Raw genomic sequence first — 11348 nt, forward strand, 5'->3', positions numbered from 1 at the left:
ATAATACCACATTAATTAACTTCATGCTGATTTCTTTTTTTCATATTATTGAAATTTTATCTTCAAGGGAAATTCTATGCTAGGGTCAAATTAAGTCTCTATATGCAATTCAACACCAAATATTTTGTGATAATTTTGCTGTTTTGCCACAATTCAAATTAAACAACAAACATTGAAATTAGACTTACAAGTAATTCACATAATGGAATTAAAGGAGTGAACACCCAAACAATTATCCTTGAAATTTAACAAAAGGTAAGATATTTAAGAAGCTTAAGCATTGAGAAAGATAGGATATGAGGGTGATCTGGCTGCGACATCCGTCACCCCATTCAGGGTTGATTTGGCTGATCTGGCTGGCTAGGCAGGTGTCCCCTTCCTCCTCACCACTCCATGTGCATCCCTCCTGAAGCTCTGCACTTGGTCAAAGAGAATGACCATCCCTGATAGAGGAGGACCTGTCTTCGGTGAAGGGTATATGAGTAGCTGTGCTTCCCTGCTAGAACCTCCAAACAACCTCTCAAGAATAGAAAAAGATATAATAAAGGGAGGATAATTTTTTTTAAAAAAAGACAAAAAACACTTTAAATGTTTAATAAAAATCAAAACATGGTTTATGACTTATGTTATAGATTAGACAGATTTGAAAAGGTTGTGAGGAAACTAACTGGAAGATAGTCTTAAATAATTAAGCAAACTTAATACATAGAGGCATAGAGACAAGAAATAAAAATGAGAGTTGAAAATACATGGAAAATAAAATAAGATTTAACATGCACCTAACTAGATTTCAAGGTGGAGAAAATAGATAAAGCTGGAAAGAGTTAATATTTGAAGAGATAATGGTTAAGAAATTCTAAGTACTGATGAAAAAATGATTTGCAAGTAGAATGAATAATGATAATAATATATATCGTGATATTTTGTGGCCAAATATTGAATATTTAAGACAAGATGAGACTCTTAAAATCTGTCCAGGGAAAGAGAGTTTATCAACAAGGGCATAATGATTAGAATTCTCAACATTCAGAATAAAGAAAAAAAGTAGCTGGGTGTGGTGGCTCACACTTGCAATCCCAGCTCTTTGGAAGGACTAGGAGGACCACTTAAGCCCAGGATTTAGAGACAAGCCTGGGCGATATAGTGAGGGCTCATCTCTACAAAAAGTTAAAATAATTAGCCAAGCATGATGATGTAATCCCTATAGTCCAAGCTACCTGGAAGGCTGAAGTGGGAGGATCATTTGAGCCTGGGAGGTCCAGGGTTCAATGATCCAAAATCGCACCAAGGTGCTCTAGCCTGGGCAACACAGTGAGCCACTGTCTCAAAAAAAGAGAAAAAATGTAAGACACTGGAATAGTCTTTTAAAAAAATAATTTCAACTTTTATCTTAGTTTCTTTTAAATACAATGAAAAAATAACTGTAAACCCTGAATTTTAAACTAAGCTATCATTCAAAACTAAAAGCTAAATAATTTTACAGACAACACAAACTTAATAGAATATATCACCTAGTTACTTTCACCAAGGGAATTTTGAAATGCTATACTTCATAAAGAAGAAAATACCTAGAAAGTAGTACTGAAGTTTCAGGAATAGTGGGGAAAACTTGCCACGTATCTAGGTGTAGTTAAAGGAACATTGACTCTTTGTAAACAAAACAGAAGTAATTATGACTAGTTTGAAACATAAAAAAAAATGAGAACAAATTTCTAAATAATATGCCAGGGAAAAGAGATCAGAATGAGGCTTAAGATGCTGGGTTCTAGTTCTCTTTAAAAAGAATGGACCATCCTGGGCAACAGGGGTAAACACCATCTCTACAAAAAAAAAAAAAAAAAAAATACACACACGCACAAAAATTAGCTAAGCATGATGGCATGCATCTGTGGTCCCAGATACCCAGGAGGCTGAGGTAGGAGGATGAATTGAGCCCAGGGGTTCAAGGCTACAGTGAACAGTGATCACACCACTGAACTCCAGTCTGGGTGACAGAGTGAGACCCTGTATCAAAAAAAAAAAAAAAAAGAATGGAAGGATTAAGTGTAGACCTTTTGGAAACAAGTACACATGTAAATACATCAAGAGTAACAAAAAAAAAGAGTAGAAATAGAAATTTAAAAGCAATTAAAGACCAAGAAAAAGAAGACTGTAATAATTTGACTAATCTGATTAAAGACAGGAAAGCAATGGCAAAGCAAAATAAGTGGAAACTAGTATAAACAAAGAAAAGATAAAGCAAAATAGAAAGAAAGTAATTAATGTAGCATTTTATTAAACTACTATTTCAGGGGGTGGCTGGCAAAATGGCCAAATAGTTAACAGCTCCAGTCTGCAGCTCCCAGCTATATCAATGCAGAAGGTGGGTGATTTCTGCATTTGCAACTGAGGTACCCGGCTCATCTCATTGGGACAGGTTAGACTAAATATGGAAAGGAAAAACTGGTACCAGCCATTGCAAAAACATACCAAATTGTAAAGACCATTGACACTGTGAAGAAACTGCATCAACTAATGGACAAAATAACCAGCTAGCATCATAATGACAGGATCAAATTCACACATAACAATATTAACCGTAAATGCAAATGTCCTAAATGTCCCAATTCAAAGGTACAGACTGTCAAATTGGATAAATAGTCAAGATCTATCAGTGTGCTTTATTCAGGAGACCCATCTTACAGGCAAAGACACACTTTGGCTCAAAATAAAGGTATGAAGGAATATTTACCAAACAAATGGAAAGCAAATAAAAGCAGGGGTTACAATCCTAGTCTCTAATAAAACAGACTTTAAACCAACAAAGATCAAAAAAGACGAGCACATTGCATAATGGTAAAGGGATCAATGCAACAAGAAGAGCCACATATTCTAAATATATATGCACCCAATACAGGAGCACCCACATTCATAAAGCAAGTTCTTAGAGACCTATGAAGAGACTTAGACTCCCACACAATAATAGTGGGAGACTTTAATACCCCACTGTCAATATTAGACAGATCAACAAGATAGAAAATTAACAAGGATATGTAGGACTTGAACTCAGCTCTGGACCAAAAGGACTTAATAGACATTTACAGAGCTCTCCACCCCAAATCAACAATATACATTCTTCTCAATACCACGTCACTCTTATTCTAAAATTGACCACATAACTGAAAGTAAAACACTCCTGAGCAAATGCAAAAGAACAGAAATCAGAACAGTCTCTGAGACCACAGTGCAATCAAATTAGAACTCAGGATTCAGAAACTTACTCAAAACCACACAGCTACATGGAAACTGAACAAACTGCTCCTCAATGACTACGAGGAAATTACAAAATTAAGGCAGAAATAAATAAGTTCTCTGAAACCAGTGAAAACGAAGACACAGTGTATCAAAATCTCTGGGACACAGCTAAAAGCAGTGTTTAGAGCGAAATGTATAGTATTAAATGCCCACAAGAGAAAGTGGGAAAGATCTAAAATTAACATATGAACATCACAATTAAAAGAACTAGAGAAGCAAGAGCAAACAAATTTAATTCATTAAGTTTATCTTCAATGTTTGATGTCCTTTCTTCCGTTTGATTGATTCAGGTATTGATACTTGTATATGCTTCATGAAGTTCTTGTGCTGTGTTTTTAGCTCTATAAAAAACCCACAGCCAATATCATACTGAATGAGCAAAAGCTAGAAGCATTCCCTTTGAAAACTGGCACAAGAAGAGGATGCCTTCTCTCACCACTCCTATTCAACATAGTATTGGAAGTTCTGGCCAGGGCAATAAGGCAAGAGAAAGAAATAATGGGTATTCAAATAGGAAAAGAGGAAGTGAAATGGACAAGTCTCTGCAGATGAAATGATGGCACATTGTCTCAGCCCCAAATCTCCTTAAGCCGATAAGCAACTTCAGCAAAATCTCAGATACAAAATCAACGTGCAAAAATCACAAACATTCCTATACACCTGTAATAGACAAATGGAGAGCCAAATCATGAGTGAACTCCCATTCAAAATTGCTACAAAAATAATAAAATATCTAGGAAAACAACTTACACAGGATGTGAAGGACCTCTTCAAGGAGAACTACAAACCACTGCTCAAGGAAATAAGAGAGGACACAAACAGATGGAGAAAGATTCCATGCTCATGGTTAGGAAGAATCAATATCATGAAAATGGCCATACTGCCCAAAGTAATTTATAGATTCAATGATGTCCCCATCAAGCTACCACTGACTCTCTTCACAGAATTAGAAAAAACTACTTTAAATTTCATATGGAAGTAAACAAACAAACAAAAGGCCATATAGCCAAAACAATCCTAAGCAAACAGAACAAAGCTGGAGGCATCACACTACCTGAATTCAAACTATAAGGCTACAGTAACCAAAACAGATATACAGACCAATGGAACAGAAAAGAGGTTTCAGAAAAAATGCCACAAATCAACAGCCATATGACCTTTGACAAACCTGACAAAAACAATGGGGAATAGATTCCCTATTTAACAAATACTGTTGGGAAAACTGGCTAGCCATATGCAGAAAACTGAAACTGGACCTCTTCCTTACACCTTATACAAAAATTAACTCAAGATAGATTAAAGATTTAAACTTAAGACATAAACCTATAAAACCCTAGAAGAAAACCTAGAAAATACCATTCAGGACATAGACATGGGCAGAGACTCTGTGACTAAAACACGAAAAGCAATGGCAGCAAATACCAAAATTGACAAATGGGATCTAATTAAACTAAAGAATTTCTGCACAGTGAAAGAAGCTATCATCAGAGTGAACAGGCAACCTACAGAAGGGAAGAAAATTTTTGCAATCTATCCATCTGGCAAGGAGCTAACATCCAGAATCTACAAGAAACTTAAGCAAGTTTACAAGAAAAAAACAACCCCATCAAAAAGTGGGTAAAGGATGTGAACAGACACTTCTCAAAAGAAGACATTTATGTGGCCAACAAATATATTTTAAGAAGCTCATCATCACTGCTCATTAGAGAAATGCAAACAAAAACCACATTGAGATACCATCTCATGCCAGTTAGAATGACAATCATTAAAAAGCCAGGAAACAACAGATGCTGGAGAGGAATTGGAGAAATAGAAACACTATTACACTGTTGGTGGGACTGTAAATTAGTTCAACCATTGTAGAAGACAGTGTATCAATTCCTCAGGGATCTAGAACCAGAAATATCATTTGACCCAACAATCCTATTACCTGTTATATACCCAAAGGTTTATAAATCATTCTACTATAAATATACATGCACATGTATATATATTGCAGCACTGTTCATAATAACAGAGACTTGGAACCAACCCAAATGCCCAGCAATGATAGATTAGATAAAGAAAACGTGGCACATATACACTGTGGAATACTATGCAGCCATAAAAAAGAATGAGTTCATGTCCTTTACAGGGACATGGATGAAGCTTGAAACCATCATTCTCAGCAAACTATTACAGGAACAGAAAACCAAACACCACATGTTCTCACTCATAAGTGGAGTTGAACAATGAGAGCACATGGACACTGGTAGGGGAATATCACCCAAACTGGGACATGTCAGGGGGTGGGAGTTTAGGGGAGAGATAGCATTAGGAGAAATATATAATGTAGATGATGGGTCAATGGGTGCTGCAAACCACCATGGCATATGTTTACCTATGTAACAAACCTACATGTTCTGCATATGTATCCCAGAACTTAAAAGTATAATTTTTTAAAAAAAATGTAAGTATATGTTTCAGCCTAATTCATCAGATTTCAGTGTGGCCAATTCTGATAATAGTTCTTAGTGTTTGAATTCAGTATGAGAATTCAGTAATAATGGAAATGTTCTTTGGGTAGCAGTCAGAGATCAATGTCACAAAGAAATAAACAAAACAAATCTGTAAAGTCAAGGTTTATTTAATCAATCATAACAGAACATTCATCACAAAATCAGCATGTCTTTTATACTACTGGTGATAGTTGTCTATCATGGCTAGTCTTAAGAGTTGTTTTGATGATTTTCACAGATTTTCAGATTCCACAAAATATATAAGAATAGATGGATTAGTTCCCTGAGGCTACCATATCAAATTAGCACACACTTTGTGGCTAATTGTAAGGACAATTGTCATTAGATTTAGGGCCTACCAAGACAATCCAGAATGATACCTTTGTCTCAAATTCTTACTTTGCTGCATCTGCCAAGACTCTTTTTTTTCAAGTAAGGTAATATTTGCAGGTTACATTAGGGGATTAGATCATATCTTTATTAGAGGTACCAGTCAACTCACTACAGAATTATCCTGGATTTCTCCTGAAAGATCTGAGGTGGCTCTTAGGGACAAGAAAGATTATGATACAGTTTGGTTTTGGTTTGATTCTACTTATGATAGCATGCTCGTACATGGAGTAGGCAAAAGATGCTTGAGAAACACTACTACCTCTGTCCTCTGGTCTCCTGGTACATGATGAATTTAGTTTCAAATGAGACAAGAAACTCGCAGCAGGAAGTAAACCTTTATTGGCAAAGTCTTTCTGGGAAGAAAATGTCAGCCAAACAACATAGAATGTTTAGAGATTAAGTAATTTACATTCTGTAATGAGTTTACTACCTTTTAGCAGGCTAGTAATAATAGAGCAGAAGTTTGTATATCTTTGTTCTAGAGAGTTTTCAAATTAGACTTCTTTCTAGTTTTCCTGTTCTCTGAGAGATTGCAACTTGATTTTGAGTAAAGGTGTTTAAAAGTCCACATCTTTTATAGTCATTTGACTTTTGAGGTTAATTTGTAGAAAAATTATAAATTGTGATTTTTTTTTTTTACTTGTTGGGAACATGTATACACTAAAGGCTTTGGTTTTACCATTTTACGGTAATTAACATTTTTTAAATGTTGATCAGTTATACCTAACTTGAAATTTTAAATTCAGGGTTCCTTTCCCCTTTGAATTTGTCATCTTAAATCTTCAACTCCCATCTTGTCTTTCTGTTCTCAAATAATAATTAAAATTTTAACATGTGATTATTATTTTTATTACAATTACTTTTAACAATTTGAAAATCATGCCTTTTATGTTCCTTTTAATATAAATAAAATTATCTAAGATTATCTGGCAACATTGGCTATAAGCTCCCCCTTGTTAAGCACTCTCTGAATGAAGAGACCACCTAAACAGGCTTTGTGTGAGTAACAAGGCTGTTTATTCACTCTGGTGCAAGTGGGCTGAGTCGAAAAAGAGAGTCAGCAAAGCCTGGTGGGATACGAGCTGGTTTTATAGGTTGAGGGTAGGCAATGGAAAGTTACAATTTAGGGTGGTTTTTGCAAGCCCTGTGGGGGGTGTCACAGTGTCACAAGGTTGACCTATCAATTGAGGCAGGAACAGTGGTAGAATGTTGTAAGGTCAGTTAATCAGGCCACAGGGTCCAGTGTTACAAGGTTGACATCAATTGAGGCAGAATAATGATGGAGTGTCATAAGGTCAGTTAATCAGTTACTGCAGGAGCTAGCTATTCTTCTCCTTTTGCAGTTTTTCTGTTACTTTCTGGCTCTGAGAGGCCATTTGGAGGTGTACGTGTGGGTCACAGCAGTCACCATGGCTTGACTATGGTATAGTCCAGGGTGCAGCCAGTTCAAAGAACCTTGCATTCCTGCCTTTTTATATTAATAATATAAAGGAAAAAAGTAAAAACTAGAAAAAGTCGGGGGACAGTGAAATTTTGGGGCCAGTACAGAGGGGTAGGGGGCCTTTCTCAGGGATTCTTGGAGCAGGAATGGGGGTGGCATGGAAACCTGAAAATGGGAGAGATTTTAGATTGCCAAGAGATTTGGGGGCAAGGAGTGTATTGTGGGGTTGTTAGAAGGAGCATTTGCCATGTCGACTGATTGTTTGTAGCTTGAATATGTTTTTGTAGGAATTGAGAGATTAGTTGGAAAAGACAAGGTCCAAATAAGAGAAGGAGAAGGATAGATATTAAGGGGCCTGCTAATGGAAGGAGCCATGATACACAGAGAGTGGCCAGCTAGGTCCAGAATAATCAGTTGCCTGATGATTGAGCTTTTGGGCCCTGTCTTCAAGTCTTTTGATGACATCATATACAAGGCCGGATTGGTTTAGATAAAAGCAGCAATCTTCATTTAGGAATAGGCAGAGTCCTCCTTTTTCAGCAGTTAATAGATCAAGGCCTCAGCGATTTGGGAGGACAACTGCAGCTACGGAATTAACATGGGCTTGGAGAACAGACAGCATTTCAGTTATGTCTGAAATGCTGGTGGAAAAATCATTAGAGAGACTGTGGAATGTGGTGATGGAAGGAGTAAGGCCTGCTATACCTCTCCTGATTGCAGCAGTGGAAATTTTTAATCCTAGAAGCAAGGGGATTAATGGAATGACTCTTTTTTGTCCTGTAGGAGTTACAAGGGGGACAGGGAGGTGTTCATTTCCATTGGCAAACTAAATTTTGGGAGTAAGAAAAATTAAGGTACAGATGCCTGTCCAGTTGGTAAGCAGACAGATTTAGGTGGAAGAGCCACAGAGGAAAAAATTCCTTGGCTGAGGCAGAACTGGAAGTGTAAACTGAAAAGGTGAGAAAGTGTTTTGGGGGCGCTGAGGTCTTGTACCCAGATACCAAGGGAACCTGCTGAGAGTTATGTTCTCTGTCTGCCTCTTCCTCAGGAAGAAAAGTAGCTGGATTGAGGGCTCCACATGTGCACAGCTGAAGTACAGACCCTTCGAGCATTAAGTCGTGATATTTGAGTAAGCGGTTGTCGGACAACCATAAGCCTCTTTTAGAGGCCAGAATTCCAGCTACATCATGGGAAGCCCATACAGTTAGATCTTTCCCTTGCAACAGTCAGATATTTCCCTTGCACTATTTTAACAGCTTCTGAGACCAATATAGCCACCGTGGCTACCACCCGCAAGCAGTGTGGCCAGCCTTTTGTTACTGCATCAGTTTCCTTACTTAGGTATGCCACTGTTTGTGGCATGGTCTCACCCTGAGTCTGGGTGAGAACCCCCAGTGCCACTCCTGATTTTTCCATAACATATAGGGAGAAGAAACTCTCTGCATCTGAGATTCAGTGTAAATCCTTCCCTGTAGGAAGGCTTAGAGCTGGAGCCTGCAGTAGTGCCTGCTTCAGGGTCTGAAAGGCTGCCTCAGCTATGTGGTCCCATTGTATTAGATGGGTGTTAGCTTTTTGGGTTTCCTTAATCAGAGTGTATAGGGGTTTGGCTAGTTCACCATATCTGGGAATCCACAGTCAGCAGAAACCAGTTATTCCTAAGAATCCCTGCAACTGTTTTAAAGGTTTTGGATGGGGGAAGGCAAGTATGGGTTGGAGACGTTCTCCATCAAGGGCCTGAGTACCCTTAGACAAGACAAGTCCTAGGTATTTTATCTGTGGCCTACCAAGTTGGGCTTTTGATTTGGAAACCTTATATCCACAGGTGGCTAGAAAGTTTAGGAGGTCCTGTATGGCCTGCTAACACTGGGTTTCTGAGTTAGCAGTTAAAAGCAAGTCATACAAATATCAAGGAATCAGGGTACCTGGATGTGAAAAATGACTAACGTCCTGAGCTAGAGCCTGGCTAAACAGGTGGGGGCTATCTTGAAAGTCCTGGGGTAACATTGTCCAGGTGAGCTGAGAATTCTGGTCTAAAGGGTCTTCAAAGGAGAACAGAAACTGGGAGTCAGGATGTAATGGAACACAGTAAAAGGCATCCCTAAGGTCCGAGACCATTGTGCCTCTCTTGGTATTTGAGAGAACAAGGTGTATGGGTTGGGTACAGCTGAGTATAAAGGGATCACAGCTTCACTAATAACCCTGAGATCTTGCACCAGCCTCCATTGTCCATTCGGTTTTTGTACTACTAAAATTGGAATATTACAAGGGCTGTTACAGGACCTCACTAGACCCTGAGCTTTTAAGTTTCTTACAATATCCTGTAGCCCTTTTTTGACTTCCAGTCTTAGGGGGTACTGTCTTTGGTAAGGAAAAGAGGTAAGATCCTTTAGCCTTATTTGAATTGGGCAAGCATTCTTTGCCCACCCAAATTGTCCCCCCATTGCTCAAACCTCAGGATTAATCTCTTCTTCAAATAATGGGCAGCAGAGAGGGATTTTCTCTCTGACATTCATATACATAATGGTTCCTGCTCTGGCTAACAGGTCTTGCCCTAGTAAGAGAGTGGGACTTTCTGGGATGATGAGGAAGGCATGGGGGAAGAGCACATCTCCCCAGTTACAGCTTAGGGGCTGGAATAAGTATCGGGAGACTGCTTGTCCTAGGATTCCTCGGATAGTTACTGACTTGGAGGATAACCACCCAGGACAGGAAAGCCAAACTGAGAAGGCCGCACCAGTGTCCAGGAGAAGATTGACCTCCTGGCCCTCTGTGGTTAGCTTTACCCAGGGCTCAGTGAGGGTGATGGCTTCTGTTGGTGCTTGCCCCGGGCATTCTCAGTCCTACTGTTGGATCATCTGGTTAGTCACCTCAGGCCCTGGGAACCTTTGTCCCCTGGGACAGTGTGCCTTCCAGTGATCCCCTTGGCACAGTGGGTAGGGATGAGGAGGTGGTCTGTTCTTCTGGGGACAATCTTTCTTAAAGTGTCCCAGTAGGCTGCAATGGTAGCAAGCTCTGCCAGACTGACAGCTAACCCAAGCCTTTCCCTTTTCTGAGCCCCTTGGATCTGCTTGCCTGAAGGCCACGAGTAGGGTTGCGGCCTTTTTCTTGTCCCTCCTGTTCCTTTCAGCCTGTTCCTCCTGGTCTCTATTATTGAACACCAAGGTTGCTAGATTTAGTTATGATTCTAGACTCTGTTCTGGCCCCAGGGCCAGCTTCTGGAGCTTCCTTCTAATGTCCGCTGCTGATTGCATAATAAATTTGTCTTTTAGTATTAGCTGACCCTTGACGGAGTCTGCTGACAGGGGAGTATACTTTCTTAAGGCCTCCCCTGCCCCCACTGCCTCCCCCTAGCTACAAAACCCCTCGCCTAGTGGATCCAGGCAGAGAAGTTCCTTTAACACCGTCCCTCAGTAGAATGTTGCAAGATGGTTAATCGGGCACTGCATGAGCTATTCTTCTCCTTTTATGGTTTTTCTGTTACCTCAGACTTTCTGGCTCCGGGAGGCCATCTGAAGGTATATGTGTTCAGAGAACTTTGCATTCCCTTTCAAATATTGGAGATATTTTTCATTAATAGGTTTTTCAGGAAAAGGTTTGTATTTCACATTTCAGTAGGAATTCATTCATTCATTCATTCATTCATTCATTTAGCCAGCATTTCTCGACATTATAGATACAGAGCCTCCTTAGGCATATTTACTCTTAAGAAGTAACAGACTGAT

At 39.1% G+C, this 11348-nt stretch overlaps 1 pseudogene; it reads right to left on the reverse strand.

The window, feature by feature from the left end:
* LOC105719915 (protein CIP2A-like) overlaps positions 1–9741 on the reverse strand; it is a 68820-nt pseudogene extending 59079 nt beyond the window's left edge.
* Positions 9742–11348: the final 1607 nt, after the last annotated feature.

Source organism: Aotus nancymaae, unplaced genomic scaffold (assembly GCF_030222135.1).
Source record: "Aotus nancymaae isolate 86718 unplaced genomic scaffold, 86718_ANA_hifiasm-v0.15.2.pri h1tg000062l, whole genome shotgun sequence".
Classification (NCBI taxonomy): Eukaryota; Metazoa; Chordata; class Mammalia; order Primates; family Aotidae; genus Aotus; species Aotus nancymaae.